Source organism: Palaemon carinicauda, chromosome 3 (genome assembly GCF_036898095.1).
Source record: "Palaemon carinicauda isolate YSFRI2023 chromosome 3, ASM3689809v2, whole genome shotgun sequence".
Classification (NCBI taxonomy): domain Eukaryota; kingdom Metazoa; phylum Arthropoda; class Malacostraca; order Decapoda; family Palaemonidae; genus Palaemon; species Palaemon carinicauda.
This window is the reverse complement of record NC_090727.1, coordinates 69,356,553-69,382,691: the sequence shown is the minus strand read 5'-3', so window position 1 is coordinate 69,382,691 and position 26,139 is coordinate 69,356,553. Positions and strand designations below refer to the sequence as shown.

At 46.5% G+C, this 26,139-nt stretch overlaps 2 long non-coding RNA genes across 2 annotated transcripts in view; one reads left to right on the top strand and one right to left on the bottom strand.

Moving 5' to 3' along the window:
• LOC137638319 (uncharacterized) overlaps positions 1 to 26,139 on the bottom strand; it is a 1,154,758-nt gene that overhangs the window by 962,572 nt on the left and 166,047 nt on the right. The window lies entirely within an intron of this gene.
• Positions 1 to 26,139, top strand: part of LOC137638330 (uncharacterized) — a 90,015-nt gene that overhangs the window by 48,850 nt on the left and 15,026 nt on the right. Inside the window, exon 2 of the long non-coding RNA XR_011044060.1 lies at positions 25,933 to 26,134. This is a non-coding gene — a long non-coding RNA (uncharacterized lncRNA). The remainder of the gene's footprint in view (positions 1 to 25,932; positions 26,135 to 26,139) is intronic.

Here is a 26,139-nt window from a genome sequence, read left to right as displayed (position 1 = left end):
TGGTGAAGATTACGCTTGGGTAATGGTATAAACAATTTATATTCTTAAATATTGTTTGTGTATTTATTACAACTGCTTTACATAGTGGTTTATAATTTTGACCATCATTGTTGGGTAACACTCATTTTGGAATACCCTAATTCCTAACCTCACCTATAACAATAATGGGCAACAGGATTTTTTTTCGGTATCATTAAGCAAGATATATTTTTTCCTTAAGCATATGAACTGTGATAAAAAGGAACCACACTCTTAATTTTGTTGTTGGTTTTTTTTTTCTATAAATTTGTTACTTTGTATTTTTATTTGCAATACTTTATACTACTTTTCTTGCTAGAGAAACTTATGTTATAACTCTTTCCCTTATACTACCGTAGCCTTAACCTTCATAGCCTTAACCTTGCTCTACCATTAACCTACTAAATCACCAACTTTTCAGTTAATCATTGTGTATACTGTATTAACAATTGTGTAACCACAGTGTGAAACTGGGAAATGTTTGGTGGGAGTTTTCTAAAAAAAATGGTGATACAAGAATGCATCATTACCTAACCTAACCTAGGCTAAAGGATGAAAAGTCAAGTGGTAATCTGAAATGCATCCTGGCCTAACCTAACCTAACCAAACCATACCATTGTAGGTACCCTGGCTTAATCCTTAATGTAACTTTATCTATTAACGTTCTAAAAATTACATAATTATTTAGAGATTCAGCTTAATACAAAGTGCCACATCATTCTTGAAAACCAACCAATTCCTTGGAATTCATTAACCCGTAAAAATACTTTACTTTGCTAATTACAATGATATAACCTATTTTGTCTCAAGTCTCTAACCACATTTTTCAATAGTTAAATTATACTGTATTTAGGTGCAAAATTTTGTCAGCTATAATGAAACTGTTAACCCGAATCTTAGTCTAAATGCCAAATGATGTCTGTAGCTCCTACCTGTCAGACAATATTTTTAGGCCCTCTAACTGTTATTTTGTTTTTAGGTCACTTTCACACCAAAGTGTGGTCTGACACATGCTATGTGCCACTTTGGAGTGAAAGTGCCTTTAAGGTAGTAGGTAATTCTATTGGAGAGTTGTGTGGTGTATTCTTTAAACTTCAGAACCAAGGCAATAAGTAGTGGTTTGGGCTTAAGCATAGGTACCAAGGGCCACATAAAAAAAGCACGTCTAACAGTACACTATTGTTTCACAACATTTTGACTCTGGTAGGGAGGGTTTCTTCCTTGGAATTCAGTATGTTTTGCTGGCATTGTGTGTTAGTTCTTTGAATTTTTGGTTGGTTGTGAAGAGATTTTCATAATTTACATTATGTGTTAGGTCTTCAAACTTTTTTTTTAGTTATGAAGGGATCTTTATAATTTACACTTTCTTTTTTACTTTTTCAGTAGTGTACATTTTTTTGCCTGGTAATTAAGAACAAAGGTTACTAATAATTTGCAGTATTTGTTTATCCCCACTGCTCATGAATTTGAATTCTCATAACATTATTCTTAGCCAAAATTCAGACTCCGCCAGGGAGGTAGAAACCTAGAATTGTACGAGGAGTCTCATTAGATGAATCCCTCAGGGGTTATTGGCTCAATTTAGGATGCCTACCAACCGCTTGCGGCTGCCGCATGCCATCATTGTGCCACCAGGGCACCACAAATCTTGTTAGATGCAGAGTTTAGTGAAATGCTTCAGTGTTACTTTCTCAGGCTTGTTTTCCTTACGAAATGGAGAGATCTCCGTAGCACTCACAATGGATGGTGAAACATACCCTTGTAAGTTTAATTTTTGCCAGCCTCTATTCCCAAAGGAATAGCGTCAGCCTCTGCTAACGTTCATGAATGATTGCAAGCAAGTATTCATTTAAGGGAAAATGTTTAATACCGATGTCAGTTTGATCACTGCACTAGCTTGATGTACACATGCTCATGAACATGTTGACAAAGCTACAGGTAGTCAACAACCAATCTCTTTGAGCAATAATGTTGCGATTCATCGCATGTACATTATTCTCACAAGCAGGCTCAGGCTCGTTTTCAAACACTTACCTGGAGGCAAAGAAGTACGCTTGCGCAAGTGCATGCTGGCAAGCAATCTTATCTACCAATAAGGAATAGGTACCATCATACAATTAGAGCTTCGTTCTAATAGATCATTAGTTTCGATGGTTATATACGAGAAGTCAGGTCTTGCATTCCCTCCTACCTTCTCGTAACCAGGCATAACTACAGTAGTTTACTCTCGAGTAGACTCTTCCTTCTCTCCAGCCAGTTCCTTCTTAAATTTCGGGTTGGCCGAAACTTCGCATAAGAGAATCCGCTTCCGGGGAGTGAACATTTGGAACTTATGACAGTTTTATCAATCGTAAACAAAGAAATATCAACGTTTTCGTCGTTTCTAAGGAATCTTGGCCATAAGGAGGAGGAGGTCTCGATTGCGAATGTTGACCAACATCGTCTATCAGTTCCAGACGCAACGAATCATTCTTCGGCCTGCCTCGGTGGTATGTATTACTGGTTCATGGATGGACTTATGTATGTACAGTATTACATGTCCAGCAATGAATTTAACATACTTCCAGATCTAATCTGCTGCCAGAATTCTTTTCAGGAATACATCTATAGCCCTGCCATTGGAAGAGCCATGCTGGAGAAATATGTGCTTTTAAGTCATTAAAGACTAGCTGCCAGGCTTTAACAGTTTTTTTTCTTAGTGGGAGCATCTGGTAACTGGAGATCAGATAGCAACTACTCCCCTCAATTAAGTTTTCATTACTATCTTCACGATGAAAACTTGGTTATCGTCGAGTTTCTATCCTACGTAATTTCAGGGTTTTGGTAGACTAGGAGGATGAGGTTTTCCAGATACCCATTCGTATGAGTAAACATTACCTTGATTCATCTGCATAGGAGCTGTTTGCCAGTTTAAAAGTTCTGTGCTTCACACTGTCAATAGCTTTGAAAATTGCCATAAGTGTATTTTTGGGCTCAAGCCATGGCGTCCTGATGGAAGGTTCCTTTTGGGTAGCTTCCTTGGGTAAATAACTACTAAGATATTCCCAGAGAATTTAACCACAGGTTATCACAGAATTCTAACTTCTGGAGCGAGTATCCTAAAGGTTTCCCTTTTAAGACATCGTATATCAACAGGGGACGCATGTATTAACGCGCCACATAGCTATCTACACCCCGAACAGAGTTAATGCTTCGGTGTGTAAGGGCTGAGAATAGCTGGGAGCCGTTCCATAGCTAATCTCATTCGTGGCTACTACTGATACTCGAGACGTAAACAAACGGGCGCCATTGCTTAAATGACGTCACGTCCGTCTTCATCCTTTGTTCAGTAGCTCGCCCTACTTAGACGGATTTTCCCTGTGCTTTACTTATCGCTTTGCATCTACGTAATGTCGGTACCTTCAGCCTCGCCTTCTTCTGGAAAGTTGAGTACAAGGTTCCAGTATTGTTTAGTTAAGCTCTGACCGTAAAGTAAATATTACTTTCCGAGATAATTGCTGTTTTGTGGCAGAGCTGTGCCTCTACCGGACCCGCCATTTTATGGCGTCGTTGTTGTTATGCATGCCTTATTTAGTTAGCCACAACAACGCTTCCGGCCTTATTTACTAATCGAATACATTAGTTTATTTAGTCTTCATAGCTAGGAACTTTTATATCGTGTTTCGACGCTTTTTATCGGTCATCGATTGACCTCATACCAGTCGGCTACTATAGCCCCCAGGCCAGAGCGCCTGTATATAAGTGTTCATGCATGATTTTATTAGTGATCCTAGGCTAAGTTATGAAGATAGTGGCATTATTTTACAATATTTTCGACCGTGATGCAAGTGTTTTTTCGCCTTCAGGGACCATATAGGGGATAGGTTAGTTAGTGTCCCTAACTAACCTAACCTCCTCGTAGGACCCCTATATGCTTCCTTCTTCCCCTGCCTTGGCACTCCCTCTGTTTAGCCTTGATTTCCTTTCTGAGTAAGGGGATCAAGTGTCTAATGGAGTATTCATCGCCTCTCAGTCCTCCCTAAGGGAATGAACCCCCCTTAGGGTTGCGTCCGAGAGTGAGGAACGGCTAGCCCTTCCTCTATGGCTAGGAATAGTCTATGACCGTCCTGCCATAGCGATATGTCTTCTATCCTTCCTAGTTCAGGGCTTCTAGCCCTGTTCTAGGTTAGGTTTTGGAAGGTTACTCTGTCCCCTGCTGAAACTATACCCATGCACCGTTTCAGCCTGGCGGCCTTATCTTAGGTTAGGGAGTGTCCTCCCTTTCCCTAGTGGCCGCTCTGGTACAGAACCCCTTCCTTGGAAGACCCTTCTCTTCTCCCCTCCCCACCTATCTCTTGTATAGCCTAGCCTACACTTAGGTTAGTCTATACCCATCTGTCCCCTGTCCTACAACTCCTCCTTAGGGTGGAGTGATAGGGCTACCTTGAGCTTCCTTGTGCAGTCCGCTCTGGTACATATACCCTTCATAGTGTCCTATGGGGTTAGCCACTGGATGAGTTCTGCATGTGGAAGTCTCTCCTCTCTTGGGTGTCCCCTAGCCCTCCCTTGGGCTACCCTGCCCCCGGTCCCCTGCGACCCCAGCTCCTGGGTGATAGAGCCTGCCTCTATCATGGGTACACCCTCTCAGGGGGGGATGTTTGGATTCCATGACTGGACTTCTTACATCCCTCCCCCTGTCTCTCTCTCTATCCGGGTGCCGGTCCCTTGCCGCCTCCACTGTCGGCGATACCTGCCTCCTACCTTGGTGACTCTCCCTACCCTCATGCCGCCAGCCCCTCCGCTTGCCGGGGGACTGTCGACCGCCGCCGGCTTCCACCGACGGCCTTCCTCCTTCCTCCTAGCTTCACCGTCCGCTTGCCGGTCGGCCACCGGAGTGCCGGCATTCACTGCCGGCAACCGGGTTCAGCTATAACCATCCTTATCCCAGTCACCAATCCGGCATCCTCCGACTGCCGGAGCCGCCGCTCCCCTTCCGGCGTGCCGCCGTTGTGCCGGCGGCCGCCACCCTGGCTTCACTCTTGACTTACATTTTGTCTGTCCTAATGCCAGAAACTCTGCTGGAGCGGCCTCCGGCGTGCCGGAGGTCTGCCGGAACCTCCCGGAGGCGTCAAGGATACTTGCACCCCCTTCTCCTAGCTATCACTTGTATACTGATAGCCCTACACTGCAAACAGATAGCCTGTTTACACTCTTTAGATCAGTGCCTTGGTACTGTTCTATTAGTAATCATGCTGTCCCTTTGCATTCCTCAATATTCCAGCATGCTGCGTGCATCTTAGCGCGGCTGGTTGCCGGAAGCAATTACCCTAAGGGACCTGTTAGTTCCCCAAATTAGGGACTGAGTGATCTCAGTCCCAAACTTATCCTTGGTTTTCCATGGAATTCCATTGCCCTGTGGAATTTCAGGGAATACTATCCTGTGCCTTCGGCCATCTCGGATTACCCAGGGATAATGCTTGCGGTAGCCAGACGGGCGAGATGCATGGAGTATGTTCTCTTTACTACTTCAATCTCTATGCATCACACCCTTTCTTTAAGTTAATATTAATGATTAATTTTAACTTAGCTTAAGAACCATTCTTATGACTCCCCCATACTCATTTTCTCTTTCTTCCACAGGAGGAGCAGATGAAGTGTGACTTCGAATTCTGCGCTGTGAAACGCCCGCACTTCTACGGGCATACGGCTTGCAGGACTCACGCCCCTTGTGCTAACAAGAAAGGGGATCTGAAATTCTGGGACCCACTGGATTGTACGGTCTGCCAGGCTCAACTAGTTGATGCCTTCCATAACCCTCCCTCAGCGGAGGTCAGGGACACTTCTCGGGAGAAGCTATGCAAGTGGGTGCGTGGCTTCCAGAAGAATGCCACCGGACCGTACTTGGCCACTGAAGAAATGAGGTCACTCTTGTTCCCTAAGGCCTCCCCTGATTCAGTGGTACCCAAGGATGTGATTCCCACTGTCCAAATTACAGTGGAACCTGATGTTGTCATGGCTCAGTCCATGCACGAGTGCCGCCTAGATTCTGAAGATGACGAACATATGTCGGACGTCTCGGAAGACACAGAGAAGACTCTTATGGCTCAAGGAGCTGAAGATGATGAAGACCAGGTGGATTACGCCGAGTCGGAGCAAGAGGTCGCTCCTCCTTCCATCTCCGCTCCTACTCCTACACCGACGGAAGTATCTATCCCGTCTACCTCCACGACCCCGGATCCCTCTTCTTCCACTCAAGAAATGATCCGGTTGATTAGAGCCGTCATGGACGACAGGTTAAAGGAGAATCAGGAGTTCATCAGGTCCATGATGGGATCCAGAGAACCGAAGAGGATTTCGGTTAAGGATCTCCCCGCTTGCTCACATGCCAACCCGTGGAGGTATGCTGAGCATATGGTGATAGCGACCGGCAGGATCTTTGTCAGCGACAAGATCGGCACGGTCCCTTTGGAAGACGTGGAGTTCTTCCCAAACTTTGAGGCCTACCCGGACTGTTACGTCCGACTTCGTTCCGAACCCGCCTCTAAGGAAGAGACCGAACCCAAGGAAGAGATAGTGTTCGATCTCGCTAAGGCCCAGGCTATGCTAGCCAACACATTCAAGAGTAGGGGTTTTACCTGCTCCAAGCTTCCGGCCCTGAGCAAGAAGCACCCTACTTATGTAGCACCTGAAAATGCGGTTCTTCCATTCTTGGAAAAGGCCTTTACTGCGTGCCTTAAAGCTGTGGAAGAGGGGAAAGCCTGCCTTGCACTGGAGGAGTGCAGACCCTTCTCCATAGTCACTCCCCCTGACGCTCGACACTGGAAGGATATCCAGCACACTTTCGTCGTGGGAAAGCTAGATCCTGACGTCGCCGGACGTCAGTTTAACGAAGACCTCCCTAAGCTCAACGATCACCTCCTTCGTCGGGAACAAGATACGAAGGAGAGGCTCGCAGCATCTATGTCTCACCAAGTCCAACTTGAAATTATGGCCTGTGACACCAGAGTACCAGACCACTACATGGTACTCTCCAAATCCCACATGACAACCGTGATGAAGGACTTGTACCACTTCATAAAGGCTCGGAGAGCCTGTCGTGAATTCGTGTTCGCAGGTGCCACTGTGAAACACGAACCCCGGAGGCTGATCTCCTCCAACATCTGGGGCAAACACCTCTTTCCTTCTGACCTTGTGAAGGAAATCACCGACAAAGCCGCCACGGAGAATAGGAACCTTCTCCACAAGTGGGGCATGTCAAGAAAAAGGAAACCCTCTCAGGACGAAGGACCTCAACCTAAGAGGAAATCCCAAAAACAGAAACCCCAGCAACGTCAACCAAGACGTCAGTTTCCGGGACCCGCTACCTCCCAAGTGGCAGCTCAGCCACAACAGACCTTTCAATTGGTCCCCCAACCGGTGTTGTCACAGTCACCGGTCTTCACCCCTGCCTTCGAGCAACAGACAACTACCTTTCGTCCCAAAGGTAGAGGCTCGAACAGAGGTGCAAGCAGAGACGCATCTCGCCGTCCCTCCAGAGGCAGAGGAGGAAAGGGAGCTAGCGGCCGAGGCAGCAAGCCCTCGGGACACCAGAAGCAATGAAGTGCTTCCGGTGGGAGGAAGACTCCGCCAATTCCAGGATCGTTGGACTTTCGATCCCTGGGCACACAGCATCGTCAAGAAGGGTCTAGGCTGGAGTTGGACTCAACCACCCCCAACCTTCCAGCAATTCTTCCAACAATCAACCCCCCTTCTGGAAGAATATGTCCTAGATCTCTTGAACAAGAAGGTGATAAGGAAGGTAAAGTCCACCAGGTTCCAAGGGAGACTTTTGTGTCCCCAAGAAAGACTCCGACAAACTCAGAGTCATTCTGGACTTATCCCCCCTCAACAAGTTCATAGCGAACGACAAGTTCAAGATGCTGACTCTTCAACAGATAAGGACCCTTCTGCCTCGAGGTTCCTACACGGTCTCCATAGACCTGGCGGATGCCTACTGGCACGTTCCAATGAACCATCACGCTTCCTCCTACCTAGGATTTCGACTCCAAAGGAAAAGCTACGCCTTCCGGGCCATGCCCTTCGGCCTCAACGTGGCCCCTCGGATCTTCACAAAGCTGGCGGACGCCATAGTGCAACAGCTCCGCCTCCAAAACGTCCAGGTGATGGCCTACCTCGACGACTGGCTAGTCTGGGCTCCATCGCCCGAAGATTGTGTAAAATCTTGCAACAAAGTCACCCAGTACCGAGAACACCTGGGATTCAAGATCAACGAGAAGAAATCTCGCCTCTCTCCAGCTCAGAAGTTCCAGTGGTTGGGAATCCAATGGAACCTTCAGTCACACCGCCTTTCCATTCCCCAGAAGAAAAGGAAGGAAATAGCAGGGTCTGTCAAGCGACTGCTGAAATCCAAACGAATTTCAAGACGCCAGCAGGAACGAGTTCTAGGCTCTCTGCAGTTCGCCTCAGTGACAAACCCAGTGCTTCGTGCACAGCTAAAGGATGCCGCGGGAGTCTGGAGACGTTCTGCATCCATCGCTCGAAGAGACCTCAAGAGACGGCTTCCAAACAGACTTCGACTTCTCCTAAAGCCGTGGTCAGAAGCAAAGGCCCTGAAAAGGTCCATGCCTCTCCAACACCCTCCTCCATCACTCAACATCCACACGGACGCTTCGCTGGAGGGTTGGGGAGGTCACTCCCACCAAAAACAGGCTCAAGGCACCTGGTCTCCCCTGTTCAAGACGTTCCATATAAACATCTTGGAGGCCATGGCGGTCCTTCTAACTCTGAAGAAATTATCCCCGCCGCCCTCGATCCACATTCGTCTAACCCTAGACAACTCGGTGGTAGTTCGTTGTCTCAATCGCCAAGGCTCAAGATCGCCCCAGATAAATCAGGTGCTTCTCCCAATCTTCCGTCTGGCGGAGAAGAAGAAGTGGCACCTGTCTGCAGTTCACCTACAAGGATTCCGCAACGTGACAGCGGATGCTCTATCGCGGACAAACCCGATAGAGTCGGAATGGTCTCTAGACGCAAGATCATTCTCCTTCATCTCTCACCAAGTCCCAGAACTTCAGATAGATCTCTTTGCAACGAGCGACAACAATCAACTTCCTCGGTATGTGGCCCCGTACGAGGACCCCAAGGCAGAAGCAGTGGATGCCATGTCACTGGACTGGAACAGATGGTCCAAGATCTACCTGTTCCCTCCCACCAACCTTCTGTTGAAAGTCCTCTCCAAACTGAGAACCTTCAAAGGGACAGCGGCCCTAGTGGCTCCCAAGTGGCCCCGGAGCAACTGGTACCCCCTGGTCCTGGAGCTGCAGCCCAAGCTGATCCCTCTCCCGGGCCCAGTTCTCTCTCAACAAGTACAGAAGTCGACTGTCTTTGCTTCATCATCGAAAATCAAGGACCTTCATCTCATGATTTTCTCTCCCTAGCCGCAAAGAAGAGGTTTGGGATCTCGAAGAAAAGTCTGGACTTTCTAGAGGAATACAAGACCGAATCCACAAGACGGCAATACGAATCATCCTGGAGGAAATGGGTCTCCTTCGTCAAGACAAAAAATCCTAAAGAAATCACGATTGATTTCTGCATGTCCTTCTTTATTCACCTTCATGGACAGGGATTAGCAGCCAATACGATTTCAACCTGCAAATCAGCCTTGACCAGACCAATTCTCTATGCTTTTGCAAATTGATCTGTCCAGCGACATCTTCAACAAACTACCGAAAGCATGTGCTCGCCTACGCCCAGCACCCCCACCGAAACCGATCTCCTGGTCACTAGACAAGGTGCTCCATTTCGCCTCCAACTTGGATAATGATTCATGCCCTCTCAAGGATCTGACTCAGAAAGTTATATTTCTCTTTGCTCTTGCTTCGGGAGCTCGAGTCAGCGAAATAGTGGCATTATCAAGAGAAGACGGACACATCCTGTTTACCGATACAGGAGACGTTACCCTCTCCCCTGATCCGACGTTTCTCGCCAAAAACGAATTACCCACCAAAAGATGGGGCCCCTGGAGAATATGCCCCCTGAAGGAAGATGCCTCTCTATGCCCTGTAGAGAGCCTCAAGGTCTATCTTCGCAGAACTTCGAACTTTGGTGGAGGCCAACTCTTCAAAGGAGAAACATCGGGCAGCGACCTGTCACTGAAACAATTAAGAGCGAAAATCACCTACTTCATTCGCAGAGCAGATCCTGACAGTACACCCGCTGGTCATGATCCTAGGAAAGTTGCATCATCTCTGAATTTCTTTCAGAGTATGGACTTTGAAAGCCTTAAGAACTTCACAGGCTGGAAGTCCTCGCGCGTTTTCTTTAAACATTATGCGAAACAAGTGCACGAAGTCAAACATTTTGTGGTAGCCGCAGGTAGTGTTATGAAACTTGCACCTAACTCTGCGTAGAACAGTGAGTTACTTGGGACTCTAACTCTTCGGGTGCCTATGTTGACCCTCGAGCGATTCATAGTGATGTCGAAAACACTTAGTGCTTTTATAACTGTTCTTATCCCAGGTGAAATGTCATAGTTGTGACACAAGTGCCACATGCCCTGAGCATGATGTGTTTTATTCAAAGACTTGCGTTCCTCGAGAACGAGTGTCTACTAATAAATTTGAAATTCCTTTTCAGATTTAAGAGCAAGTCTTTATTACTATGTACATTTTGATTACTGTAAATAAACTTTACTTATTGCTGTAATTTATTTAATTTCTGCATTTGTGAAATAAAATTTCTATTTTATTATCTGTGCGTCTCAATCAGCTCCTACTTACTATGAAATACATGCCTGTCATAGTTTTATTATCCCCTTTTTTCCTTATGGTTATGGAGAAATTAAGATACTAACTCTTAATTTATATTCACTCTGATTATGTAATGTTCCAATACGAATACTTACTCTTCTTACCCTGGAGATGAATCATCTTTCTCAACATACAGTGCCCAACCACCACTGGTCTGCTTTTCAGAATGTTCCTATACAAATACCAAACATTCAGCTTCATCTCCAAGTTCTTCAAGTTCTTTTATCAGGATGAATAGTCCTTCAATACCACTTTGACGTCGGCATGGCCCGTGGGAACTTCACTGCCAAGGGGGGCAGGATGCTTCTTCCCTACGGTTCTTTACCAAGATTACTATGCTAATTTGTCAATGCCTTGGCACTTACTATTAGGGGAAAATCTACCACGATACATTGATTCTCTGGTATTCTTCCATCAGGACGCCATGGCTTGAGCCCAAAAAACGGATTTTGAGCGAAGCGAAAAATCTATTTTTGGGTGAGATAGCCATGGCGTCCTGATGGACCCTCCCTGCTACTTCGTCCAGTTTTAGGTCCCACCCTGCTCTGCTGTATCATGGTGATGGGCAAGCAACTGGCTTCAGGATAAAGACGGACGTGACGTCATTTAAGCAATGGCGCCCGTTTGTTTACGTCTCGAGTATCAGTAGTAGCCACGAATGAGATTAGCTATGGAACGGCTCCCAGCTATTCTCAACCCTTACACACCGAAGCATTAACTCTGTTCGGGGTGTAGATAGCTATGTGGCGCGTTAATACATGCGTCCCCTGTTGATATACGATGTCTTAAAAGGGAAACCTTTAGGATACTCGCTCCAGAAGTTAGAATTCTGTGATAACCTGTGGTTAAATTCTCTGGGAATATCTTAGTAGTTATTTACCCAAGGAAGCTACCCAAAAGGAACCTTCCATCAGGACGCCATGGCTATCTCACCCAAAAATAGATTTTTCGCTTCGCTCAAAATCCGTTATTCTGGTTGTGGCTTATGCTAAGTGACATGGGATATGACTTTATTGTTGTGTTAATAACTGGTTGATCTTGTCAATCTCTGAAGGGTCAGGTGCACACAGTCTAGAGATGTATGCAGCTTATTTGCCTTGGTAAGAAGACCATGATTTTTCAAGCAGCAAGCTAAATGCTGTGGTAGACCAGATTTAAGTTTCAAGAGGCTGATCATAGATTTGTTCCGTAACCGAAATACAAACCACGCTATTTACATAGGGTTTACCTTCGGCATAGCTGAAAGGACGAGCCATTAGAATTTAACGAGGGTGTATTACCCCTGCGCTAGTTAGCAGGGGGTTAGGGGAGTGGTAGCTAGCTACCCCTCTCCCCTCACACACCGGTGAACTGCTTCACTTCACTTTTGGCTCGGACAATGAACAGACGTGTCTGTCCCGTCCTCGCATGGCAGCCAATAATGCTTTTCTTACTAATTACTTACTTTTCTTATACTTAATATATATGTAAACATTCTTATGTTTATGTATATATTTGAGTATAGAAATACAGTAAGTTTCCTTTTCAGTGTTTGTGCTGTGTGTGTGTGTGTAAGAAGTCCACTCATTGTACGACAACTTCTCCGTGTGGTCTCAGGCTACTACGGTGACTTTCATGGGTCGTGATCGCTCCCTTGGTCCTTTGGTCTCCCTTCGGCGGGCACCTGATCGCCAACTCTTCTGAGACCTTCTGTGCGGCTACGCGACATTCGCCCTCACGCCCACGATCTCCGGATCTGGGCGCAAGCAGGGAGGTTTTTCTTCACTGAACTCCACGTGCACCTGCTCACCAGCGCGCATCTGCGCCCCCTTCCTGATGTGCGCATACGCGCCATCGTTCGCCCACGCGCCCATGATCTTCGGATCTGGGTGCAGGCAAGGAGTTATTCCTTCGCCTCCTCGCCGACGACCTCTCATACGTCTGGCCACGCAACTACGCTCCTACGATCTGGTTCCTGCCTCGTCGCGCAGTTCAAGAAGTTCTTACGCTAGCGCACAGGCGCTCACAGGTTCTTCTGGACTCGCAGCGCCTCCACTTCACCGCGCCGCCCAGGAGATACCTAAGTTAGCGCACAGGCACTCACAGGCACCCCTGGGCTCTCCTTACGCGCCAGCGATCTCCTACGTGCCTGCGCGATTCGTCGCTTTCGCGCAAGCGTTTTCAACGCCAACGCTTCAATCGTCGTAGGTTTCCTACGTGCCCACGCGTTAACTCTCCTGTACGCGAGCAGTCGCTACGCGCCATCGCTTGCCAACGCGCCATCACTTGCCAACGCGCCTTTGCCCGCCTACAAGCCATTGCTCGCCAAGACGCGCCATCGGTCTCCCGGCAGCCTGCGCTCGCCCTTACGTCCGCGCGCATGCACGCTAGCGCACACGCAAACCTGTGTTCGCCCGCGTGCTAACCAGCGTTTTTACATCGCGCAATCACCAACGCGATTCCCGCCAACGCACCATCGCTCGCCTACACGCCATCAGTCTCCCGACCTCCAGCACTAGTCCTTTCAACCGCGCTCGCCCTCACCTGCGCGCCCACGCGCACTTTCGCCTGCGCGCCCTCGCACCCACACGCCTGCACGCCCGCGCGCAAACCAACGATTTGCCATCGCGCGAGCACCAGGGTGATTTCGACCGCTATTCCCGTCGGGTTATCGCAACACAGGCAACCTGGCGAGTCTTCTGGGGCGCGTACTTCCAGTTCACGATCTTCTCCCCGTAAACGCAGAGCATGGCACATACAAGAGCAGGAAGGATCTTCAGAGAGGTCTGGGCAACATTCTTCTCCCTTTCAGGCAGGCCCCATCATCTCTACTCCTCAGGATCGTTCAATTCCCTTTCCCCTAGCGGGAGTCAGTGACTTCGAGATCATGGGGGAACCTGGTTTTAGCCCTTCCTCTTCACCATTCCGTGGAAGGGTCTCCCCAGGGAGTTCTTCTCTCAAGAAGTTCTCCGCCCGGCAGGTGACATTCTCGTCTTCGGAGATCTTAAGCCAGAAGAAAGCCGCAGTGTGTGCCATGCGGGCCACTTCATGGCTGGTTGTCTGGCTTGGATCTCTGGGCATCCTGTTGCGATCCGAGAATTTGTCCAAGGAGAGCTCCAAGAAGGTCATAGAAACTTTCCTCTTCTCGGGCACGAGCACCTCGTTTCCCGGCTCACCAAGTTTCGAACTTGTGGGCAAACTCGATGTTGAAGCATTGAGATGCAGTGACCGAGAGGTTCCTCTCGGAAGTTCCAACCATGGATGTCGGCAAGCTCAGACACTCTTCCACTCTTGGAAAGACCTTGTTTTGAGCCCAAGGACAGGGAACTGACAGCTGAGAGGAGGAGAAAGCAAATCACGGTTCGCTCCTCCATAGGCACTTGCATCCAGACCCTACAAACCTCCAGCGCCTCAACAACAACAGCCTCATCAGCCTAGGACATCGGAACCAGCCCCGGCAGCTAAGACAAGGTGTCTAAACAGCAGCCTCCTCCTGTCAGAGGCAAGAAGGGCGGGAAGTCCTTCTGGGGAGGCAATAATCCTGAGGGAGCGGCCGAGGCCGCAAACGCTAGGATTGGCAACCCCCCTGCAGGGTCCCCGGTGGGGGGGATGCCCAAGTTTGCGCGCTCAGGTGGCAGCAACTCGGGGCTGATTCCTGCACGATCTCCGTGATCAACCAAGGATATCGCGTCCCGTTCTTTATATCTCTACCTCCGCTGACAGCAAATCCAGTGTCGCCGAGCTCCTATGCCATGGGATCGGCAAAGGGGCTAGCCCTTCGGGCAGGAATCGAGACCATGCTCTAGAGGAGGCTCTCCAAAAGGTCATCGACGACTCCCCCCCCCCCACGGCTTCTTCAGTCAACTCTTTCTTGTAAGAAAGCGTCCGAAGTCTGGAGACCTGTCTCGACCTCTCAGCCCTGATCAAGTTTATCGAACAAACTTCGTTCAGCGTGGAACAGCAGAGCCAATCAGGCTTTTAGTGCAACCACAACTCTTCATGTGCACACTGGAGCTGAAGGACGGGTACTTCCAGATCCCAATCCATCCGTCTTCCAGGAAGTACTTGAAATTCAGCCTAGACAACAGATATACCAGTTCAAGGTACGGTGTTCCGATCTCCCCACAGCACCGCAGGTGTCCTCCAGAATGTTCACCCTGTTATCTTCATGGCCACACATGAGCGGCATCCGTCTCCTTCGCTTTCTGGATGACTGGCTATCCCAGGCAGTCTTGGAATCGACCCTTCCTCAACACCGAGACAAGCTTCTGGGACTTTGCCAAGATCTAGGGATCATGGTAATTCTCGGGAAGTCTTCTCTGCTCCTATCTCAACAACTGGGATATCTAGGCATGATATTAGACTCCAATCTCCAAGCCTTCCCATCAGATGGCAGGATAGCAAGGCTGAGGAGAATCGCAGCCCAATCTTGGTTACGCCTCCTAGGTCACCTTTCCTCCTTGGCCAATCTAGTTCCAACGGCCGCCTCAGGATGAGATCCTTGCGTCGGCGGCCCAAGTCCCAGTGGAATCAAGACAACGATTGCCCGGACATTCTGGTCCCTTTGGGACCTGCAGAACGAATGGACCTGCAGTGATAGTTGACCTATGGAAACCTTTGCTGGGGAATGGATCTTCTCGCCTTTTCCCCTCATTTGATGCTGTTCTCGGACTCGTCAGAACAAGGGGGGGGGGGTGTTCCACGTTCTGAATCAGGCCTATGGTCAGAACCAGAAGGGTACCTCCACATCAATCTGCTAGGAATGAAGGCCGTAGTCTGGCCCCTCAACACTTCCAACAGACCCTGGCGAGTCACTCCGTGGACGACAACTTCACGGTAGTGCCTTTTGTTTCAGCAAGCAGGGAGGTACCTTTTCATATCAACTTTCTCATCTTACAGTGGAGATACTGAGATGAACCAAAGTCCACTCATACCCTATTGGCTCGTTTCATTCCGGACAAGGAATGTGCTCTCCGACAGTCCGAGCAGGACTTCACAGATAGAGAGTACCGAGTGGTCTTCGGCCCCCCTTGGTAGCCAACAGGTCCTGACCTTGTGGACCTGTTGGCGACAGCCTTGAATTTCAAGCTGCCGCTGTACTACTCCCAGTCCCAGACCCCAAGGCGCTCTGGCAAGATGCCTTTCTACACGGTGGGACAACATCGACGTCTACATCTTCCCACCGTTCTGTCTGTTGAGAAGGGGGCTCAACAAGACCAGACTATCGGTCAACCTGTCGATGACTCTGATAGCTCCGCTGCGGCATCATGCAGAGTGGTTCCCGGAACTTCTGCATCTCCTGACGGAACTCCTGAGAGAGCTTCCCCCACGACACGAGCTACTCAAACAACCACACTGCGACATCTACCACAAGCCGTAGCATCGCTTCAGCTTCATGCCTGGAGACCATCCAGCATCCCCTCACAGAGAGAGGCGTTCCGCAACAAGTTGCGGAGTGGATGTCTCGACACCTGCGAAAGTCATCCGCAGGGTCTACCAGGCGAAGTGGAGAATCTTCTGTGGTTGGTGTTGTGGGAGAGGTACCTCTCCCCTTGATGCCACTATTCCAGCAATAGCGGAGTCATTGTCTATCAGCGGGAGGAGATGCTCCTTTCGCTCTCGGCGGTGGAAGCCTATCGCTCAGCCTTTAACCTGGCCTTCAGGCTGAAAGGAATAGACATTTCCTCTTTGCTGGATATTTCTTCGCTCATACGTAATTACGAACTTACCTGCCCCAGTCGGAAGTTAGACCTTCTCCATGGAACAGAGTTCGGGCTCTTAGGGCTCTTAAGAGATCTCCTTGCGAACCATTACGCCAGGCTCCTGATCGTCACCAGTCTTTGGAGACGGTGCTCCTGCTCGCTCTGGCCTCGGCCAAGCGGGTCAGCGAACGTCATGGTCTCTCATACGGCCCACTCAAGAGGATAGGTGGAGGTAACGTTCAGGTTCGTCCCTGAGTTGGTTACTAGACTCAAAATCTAGGAGTCCCGGACCCCCGGTTCGACTCCTTCAGGATTTCGAGTCTCCGTTCTGTGACAGATGACCCAGACCTTCTCCTACTATGCCCAGTAAGGAGTCGGAGGGGTTATCTTAAAGAACAGCTGCAGTTCATCCTCGCGTGCAAGCCCTGTTTGGGAGCACAGGGAGGACGGAGAGGAGGGTCATCAAGAATGCCTTTTCAGCCTGGACTCGAAGGGTCATCCATCACGCCCTGAATCCAGATCCTCCTCCGTCACGTCGCCTTAGGGCACACGATGTCAGAGGCATCGCAACGTCCCTGGCCTTCAAGAGAAACTACTCTGTGACGCAGGTGCTACAAGCTGGAGTCTGGAAGCGTCTAACGACCTTCACAGCCCACTACCTGCAGCACGTGACCCACTGGAGCCTCGATATGTCTATCAGCCCTGTGGTGGCTACACAACAGCTGGTCTAACCTCAGGCTCCTTATTGGACAGGTAGCAGAAGGTTGAGGGCATTGTTATCCGGTTTTAGACTGCATGAATGAAAGAAGTATGTCTGGCCCTTACTTCTTTCTTCATCCTCCTCTCTCTTGGGGAAAGCAGCATCCTGGGTTCTCTGCATAGCTGACCTCAAACCTCTGCAGGTAAACCATGCTTCCTTGTGTTCCTAGTATTGAGTTAATACTGTCGCGTCCCCCATACCCTGACGAGGTGGTATTGGGAACGTCCTAGCCTAGAATTCCAGCTAAAGGACTTCAGGTCGACTTCTTAGGACAAGTCACACTTCTTCCCTCCACACACAAGCTTATGTAGGCCGCACGTTTCTTGCGTAGTAAGAACTTGCGAGGTGCAGGGACTCTTTTTCTCGAGTGCTGCTCACTCGGATTCTGAGTCCCCGGGTAAGCCAAAGCTAGTAAGGCTGGGGACTTTCCACCCTTCATAAGGGTAAGTCACCCTATGTAAATAACGTGGTTTGTATTTTGGTTACGGAACAAATGACAAATTCGGGGATAATTTGTATTTTTCCTAACCATACAAACCTTAGCTATTTACACATATTTGCCCGCCATCCCTGTCCCCCAAGCGAAGTGAAGCAGTTCACCGGTGTGTGAGGGGGGAGGGGTAGCTAGCTACCACTCCCCTACCCCCCTGCTAACGAGCAAGGGGTTAATACACCCTCGTTAAATTCTAATGGCTCGTCCTTTCAGCTACGGCGAAAGTAAACCCCATGTAAATAGCTAAGGCTTGTATGGTTAGGAAAAATACAAATTATCTCCGAATTTGTCATATTAAGGGGTCCCTTCATTCTTTCATAATGAGGAAGCTATTAGAGTTTTGAGAAAAACCAATGAACAACCTGTATGCCAACCAGTACAATAAGAAGCTCCCTGTGACAATCTTGCCATCTTTGTCTTTCCCTCCTCCTCCCTGATTAATCAATCAATCAGCAGGGTACTCAACACTGTTATGTAAGGTGGTTCTGGGGTCTTCTCATTGTCCATAGGTAAAAGATGTTTCTAGACTTTCTGGCTGTACAGTACTAGTCTTACAGAGTAAATCACCCTAGCCTAGTTTTCCTCATCAGCCTACCCTGCTGAGGTTTCACCAGTCCTCGGTAAGGGGCCAGTACCATCAATGCCCGTCACACAGTGCACTATAGTTATTGCCTAATGGTTCTTGCAGCATTCTTTCAATTTTACCTCCATTCCTGCTCCCTTTCTTCCATCTTGTTGGCCAACCTCCTCTAACTTTTGCTTTAAATTACAAGTGGTGGGTTTTCCCCTTCTTGTACTTGGATGCTAAGTGGCTGCCCTTCAAGTCACATCACTAGGCTATATAGCCCATATACATAAATCAGAATCACTGGTCCTTGAAGTCTTTCTTTGAATATTTGTATGCTTTCCAGCGAGAGAGGGTCTTGTCTCACAAGATTGGTCTGGTGATATTGAGGAAAGTTGGACACTGTAGACCTGTACAGTATTAGAGCAAGCGAGCGAGCAGTCTTCTGTGCTAGCTTTCATGGGAGGGTACTTTTGGCTGAACTTTTTAAGGTTAGTTTGAGACTTCCTTGTGTAGGCTTTCTCCAGACATGAGCTCTTTATGAAGATAGCTCTTCATCATCTCTGAAATGAAGTGATTGTTCTGCTCTGATCCAGGTGCTCCAGTGAAAGGGCATGGATCTATCTTCCTCAATGGAAGTCTTACCCTCTAAAGGACTTCCTTATGTAAGCTCTTATCAAGAAAAGCTCTTTGTCTTTAGTGAAGGGTGATTTGTTCTCCTGATCCATGTGTTCCAGTGGAAGGGCTTTGATCTCTTCCTCAGTGAAGTCATACCCACTCAGTGGTCAGGTTTCTAGGGTATGGTTCACCTTATCCTCCAGTCTCACTGCACCCTTTGATCACTTAAATGAGGTTTTGGAAAGACCTCACCTGCAAAACTTTACTATTTAACCAAGGCTTTGAGGAAGAGTAGGCTATGATCTGTATCGTTTCTTATATCAAGCCTTGCATTCTTAAAGATGGGGTACACATATTTTCTTTCATTCCGGAGGTTTTGTTGAAAAATTAATATGCTATTGCTATCCTTATCTTGAGGTACAAGAGTTTTTCTACCTCCTTCCTCTGGACTTTTTAGATAACTATCGAGATAGTGATCTCTAAACAGGACTCTTATTCCCAAGTGTCAACATCTTTTAGTTAGCACCAAGAAACAGAAAGAAGTGATATCCAAAACTCCTCCTTTTTACTATCACGAGGCTACAAAATTATTGTATTTATCTCGCTTGGAAATGATACAATGCCTTGTGGAAGAGGCCTTTTTGCCCATGTTTTGAACACAGCATTTGTTGCAGGTAAACCATCTTCCTCTTACTACCTATGGGAGGTTGCCCACAATTACTTGGACACTTTCTCCATGGTAGTTACTAAAACCATACTGTCACTTCCCTTAACCTCACAGTTCACTGTAGGCTTTTAACATCTTTGCAGTATTCTTTCAGCCCCTAGCTGCTTTATTTATTCATTATGTTTTACATCCATTCTAACTTTCTTCCATCTTGCTACCCAACCCTTCTAAATTTGACATAGTTGTGTAACTGCAGGGTTTTTCTCAGTTTCACTAAAGTGCTGAATGGTCTTACAGGCCCAGTGCAGGGCTAAATAGCCCAAATTCATAAATCAAATACTTACAATTGCTTGACATATTCTGTTTCTTGTGTACATGTTAATTACATGTAGGCCTACTGTAAATCATTTTATTTAACATGTTTACTGCTGTTGGTAATTGAGGGCCATCTTGTGCTTTCAGGCCTAGATTTGCATACATTTTGACACAAGATTTAGTGTGTTCCTTGAAAGTACACTTCAGGCAAGCAAAATCTTACCTTTTATGTTTATATTTGGTACAGAAATACAGTATATTTATAGTATAGTACAGTACATTTAGTGAAGCAAATAAATGCTATGTAAAATTGCTTGACGAAATGCTGTTGGTGCTCTCTTTTTTTATATTTCATAGATTGTCCATCTAACATTATTAAAAATGGGAATATTCTCGGAGAAATTTCTGTGCTGTATTCAGACTTTGGTGTGAAAGACCATGTAAGATTTCAAGGTATTTTATGAATTTGAATAATTTGTCTCTCTCTGGTGGGATTTTAGATAAACTGCCATAGACTGCTTTAAAGATATTTCTCCTTGGACAAAATGTATTCTAAAACAGTTAGCTTTAGTAATTGTGAGATCTCCGCTGGTCTACATACAGTATTTTACAATATAAGGAAGACAACTTTTGAGAGGGTATAATTTTTAAACTTTTATAATTGAACCCTTCAAATTTTTGAAGATTAGTGATTATACTAGTAAGCTCCAAATGAGCCAATTTTTCATTTGACAGTTTGTCCCAATACATTTCTCTTCACCAGAATGGCACTCATTGTAATAGAAGCCTTTGTTGCTATCTACATTAATACTTATTCTGTTATCTTTGGGTATGAATAACAGAGCGAGTACCTAGGGTTGTGGTGGCTGATGTGCTAACGTCCCTGACTGGTGAATACCAGACTGGGGTTCGAGTCCCGCTCAGACTCTAGTTTCTTTGGTCGCTGCAACCTTGCCATCCTTATGAGGTAAGGATGGGGGGTTTAGGGGATCCTACGGGTCCTGGCGCTTGCAAAATCATAGGCGTCAGCCATGAAGTTTTGCAGTAACGACTTAGTGAGGGCCTTAAGGAGCTCCTCCTCGTTGTAAGTGGCAACGGCCAATTCGGAAAGGGTGACCGAATTGAGAGACCTGCCGAATCTGCACCTAGAATCAAATTCTAACTTAAGAAGAGACTGGGAGTTTGGGAAACTGTTCGCTGAACTGCGTCGAGGCACAGTCCGGGCTCAACTTACCTACTGAAAAGGTTGCTGGGGCATTCCGCCAACATTCACTGTCCCCCGGAAAGAGGAGGGAGGTTAAGTCGGTCTCCCTGAGTTGTGGTAAAGGCTTCTCGTCTTTGATAGCCTGGAAGACCGACTCCAGGATCTTGGTCGCACATGGTGTAGGGGTTTGGTCGTCGGCCACAAACATAGTGTACGAACTTTTGTGGGCCGTAAGCATGGTGTTCAAACAGTCCCACTCATGGAACAGCCGAACCAAGACAGACTGTGCCTGTTCCTTAGGAAAAATGACAGTTTCCTTTGGAACCTTATCTAAACGGATCAGAGCTTCTTCTGTGAGGCGAGCGTAGCCGGGGAAGGGGAATTCAAGACCCGGCGGGTAGAATTCGTAGTCCGTAAGAGGCCGTGTACCGAAACCCTCGATTGACAGCATACCCTCCGAAAAGGGGGCATGCAATGCTAACCTCCAAGGGTTATTCTTATTGAAAGGAGGAAGCTTGGAGGCGTTGGGAATGGGGTACTGCTGTTGTGGTGGTGGTAGCCCTGAACTCATGAGGCCTTGGACTAGGCTCTCCACAGAAGCTATCCTCTCATGTGATTGCTTCGTATGAGACGATAGCATCGACTCAAAACGAGCAAACAGTCTGTCAGAAAATTCCTCCATGTTAAATGATCCCGCCTGGGGGGGAACAGGTGCCGGAACGGAGACTACTTCTTGAGAGGTTGAGGGCACAGTAATTGGGTCTTGAGAGACACTGGTGGAGGAGGATTTAGCCTCCGAGGGTGACGATCTCGAAGGGTTGTGGTCTTGGGAAGATTTGTGAGTTTTATATAAAGGCTTGTGATGAGCCTTCACTTTGGGGGGAACAGGTCGGGAGCTGAGATCAGTCCCGGTTGTCCCCGGAAAACCTCGAAAAGAAGATTGGTCGGAAGTAGAAGAGGAAGCCGGGCTAGGGAGAGGAATCCCAGCCCGGGAACCACCTGACTCGCCTACGTCCCTACCTGCGTCGGGATCATCTAGAGCCATGGGTTCCACATCAAGGTCGAGGGTAGCGACGTCCTCAGTTAGAGTGGCGCCCGTCTCCCCTTGGTCCGGGGCCAGAAGAAATGCAATGCTCTCGATGATCGGGTCCGCCAGTGCTTTGGGGACCGCAGCCGATGTTTTAGCATTGGGGTAGAGGAGGGAACATCAATCCTCAGAAAGGATATAAGGCTGTCTGGCCTTCACGTTGTGGGCGAACCCGCCAATCCAGATCTTGAGGGTAGCTCGGGCTGTGTCCTTTTCAAGCTGGGTGCTCTGAAAGAGAACAGACTATTAGTGAGGGATAAAAGTGCCAAAGAAAAAACTAAGAAGCCCAAGGACTTCGTAGGCACATATAAGGCATGCAGGAAGTCCAGAGGACTGTGGGCTTAAAGTAATAAAAATATTAAAAGAGGACATTAAAATGTAACTCCCCACAAGTCTGTATTAAAGTAAATGCACTCACCGAGTCAGATGTTAGAGTGGAAGCCAATTTGTAGCAGACAGGACAGTTGTCCGGATGCCAAACAGCTAGGTCATCCACTTGAAGAGAGCAGTGAGCGTGCGAACGACACACATTATGGCCGCAGGGTTGGTGGAGAACAGCGGCACATGCCGTCATCGCACAGCGGACAGTCTGTAAGATAAAAGATACATGAGTATCTTAAAGGAAAGCAATTAGGGGCCGGAGGTCCCAGTGCTTAAATATTATAAAAGTTAATTTCATGGTGATAAAGTTGAATATATATAGCTATAAAAATCCTGAATGGAAGCAAATGAAGGGCACGGGGCCCGAATGCTGTAACTCTCTATATATATATATCCAACCCATGATAAAACTATTCATATAAATGCCTTAAATATATTGAATGAAGGCAAATAGGGGACCCGGGGGGTTATAAGTCATATATCAAATAAATGATAAAAACTATTCATATATAAATGCCTTAATAATTGAATGAAGGCAAAATAGGGGACCCCCCGGGGGCCCCGGTGTTTAAAAAATCAAATAACAGCTTTACTTGATTGTAAAATTATTAAATTAAATTAATGAATTAAATTAAGTCAGACCGTAGTCGTGATCATATCATGGAAGGCAAGGTCGAGAACTAGGATCGTATATAATAGATAAACGTGACTAAAATATAAAGGGAATCCAAGTAATAATGCATAACGTTGGCTCCGGGGCTCACTAAATAACTCGACCGAATGGTAATGAACAAAAGCTACTCCCGGGGATCCCGTAATGAAAGTTTTTAAACATATATATATATATATATATATATATATATATATCTATATGAGGTCCGTGAGGTGCGTGACAGAGGGGGGAAATAGATCTTAAAAGGGTCCGTGACGTGCGGGACCAAGAGGGAGAAGCCCGTACACAACTTAATAAATAAATAACATAACAAGGTACCACGGAATGAGCCGAAAACTTCCCGCCGATCATCGGCCAAACGAGCGACGGAAAGAAAACGACTACGAACGGGTAGAGTAGGGGAAGGAAAAGTAATGTACGTTAATACATAATAATAGAATGCCTCACAGAACAACGGGAACCGCACGTGCAAAGCGGATGCCCCCGGGAGGAGTACATAGCACTGTAAGATATCGGCGGGAGGAGGCTAGGAGTGGGTTGGCTCCGGGACGATATCAGGTATACCAACCTGCCAGACCCACGAGTGATATGATCACGTGGAAAGACTAAAACACTATAAAAAACATAACACATGGTAAATAAGAGAGGAAGGCATGCTGGATGATAATAATAATAATAAAATTAGCTATAAATCAATCGTAAAACAAACGAGGGCGCGAACAAGAGACAGGAAAAACCAAGCTTGACGGCGCTAGGAGTAGGCAGGGCTACCAACAGAACACAGGGTCAGTGAAGTGCTAACAAAATGAAAACTAAAATGTAATATCTGACTCATGAAAGCCCCTCGAACTAATGCAAGCATACGAATGACGTTAAAATGATAAGCGAGTCCGTGGCGTGCGAACGTAAATAAGCCAAGAGATGATATGTGGAAAAGAACGCTGATGGCGATCAGGCATGCCAACCTCCAAAAATATGCACATGAATATGAAATAACTGTTATCATAAAACAGGAACAATATAAAATGATACGGTGTGTGAACCGTGGCAATCCATAAAGTTCATAACGAGAAACAATCAGTATGGAGGACTTATTGAAAATCGTTAAGAACGAACGAGAGAGAGAGAGGAAGGAGCCGATCCCGAGAGAGACCCAGCAAGGTCGTGAATAATAAGCTGAATAATATAAACAAAAATGGGCAAGGCCCCCTCCAAAATCTCAAAACTCATAGATCTGGTACTTAACTTAGATGTAGTGACAGTGGAGTCGGACATCTTGAGGTAAATCCAGAGAAAAACCAGCGAAATTCACACACAAGACAAAATACGGTTATCAAACTGCGTGCTAATAAAGGAGTGACGTCACTGGCGTGGGATTGCTAGTAGTAGTACGATGTTGAACGGCACCTCGCTGTTCGGGGATTTTGACAGGAGATATCTAAATGGTGCGAGGCCTCTGGTTGCGAATTATCACGCCCCAGTATTATATCGACACCTTATACAGGTGAGCGAGCTGGGTTCAACCTGGCATTCCCATGCAATTTTTTCTCTGGTAATATATAGCAGTTATATAGTTTAGAAATGGTGCTAAAGGAGCATTTCACTGGGCAGCACGGGTCGGAGCCCAGAAAGACCTTAAACAGATGCAAGTGGAAGGACATGTCTGAGGCCTTTGTTCTGCAGTGGACTAGTAATGGCTGATGATGATGATGATGACATTAATACTGTAATGTTCTGACTGCCGACCATTTATGATCGTAGGGAAGTCCAGATTCCCAGTTTCCTTGTCCACCTTCTTCTCTAATTAATTTACATCTCGCATTCCCACTCATTCCGTGCTAGTACTGTAGTATGATTGCCATACTAGACTCTATACATTTCCCCATTGTTTCAAGAGGCTGTAGGATCCTGTGCCAGAAGTAGACCATGGTAATCTTCTAATAGAGTCTTTGAAGAATTACTGGATGTTAGATGTCCTATAATAGAAACATCCTTCCCTTTAAGTGATATTGGGTCTTAGTTTTTCTGTGGTTAACATGTTAATGTAGGCTCATTTTGTTCTAAAGCTTCATCAGTATCCCATAATGTTGTTGTTGTTGTTGTTGTTGTTGTTGTGTGTGTGTTTTTTTTTTTTTTTTTTTTTTTTTTTTTTTTTTTTTTTTTTTTTTTTTTTTTTTTTAAACAAGAATATATTAGGTCATGCACAGTAGTTTCTGCAGCTTGTTTATCATCAACAAGCTATGTCAGGTTTATTCTTTATAGTGTCCTGGTGGGTTCCTTGTTGTTTTGAAATAAGTAAAAACAGTGTTTTAGGAGTTAAGACCCAATTTTGTTTGATAGAGTATTGCTTATTGAATGCTACACGCTTGAATATTTATAAGCCACCAGGAAGAATAATGAGCAGTTATTAAGTTAACAAAAAGTCATTAGTACTGTGTTTGATAATTTCATGAATGTCAAATATTTTTTGTTGAGGATATTGGTTAAAACTGATTTCATATTTAGCCCCCTTAAAATGGAAAGCATTTATAAAAATAGTTGTTACATTATTTAACAAAGAGGGCTTCTTTAAATATTCTTGGAATTTGTGCGATGCACATATGTATTCATACTGTACAGTATAGTACTGTGCTTTTATATAAATAAGCTGTATATTATTTTTTAACTTTTCTTTTCATTCCAGGTTATTTGCTGAAGAATATGGTATTGAAGAATTTAAGTTTTATGGAGCTGGAGTAAACTTGCCCAAGTCACTTTTTCTCTTCATAAAGAAATGCTTCTGGATCATTTGCAAAGAAGACAGAACTAATGTTCTTGATAATTATAAAATCACTATCACACTTCCTTTCTCAGGAGAGAATGGGTCGATATGGTGATTAGTAATGGTAGG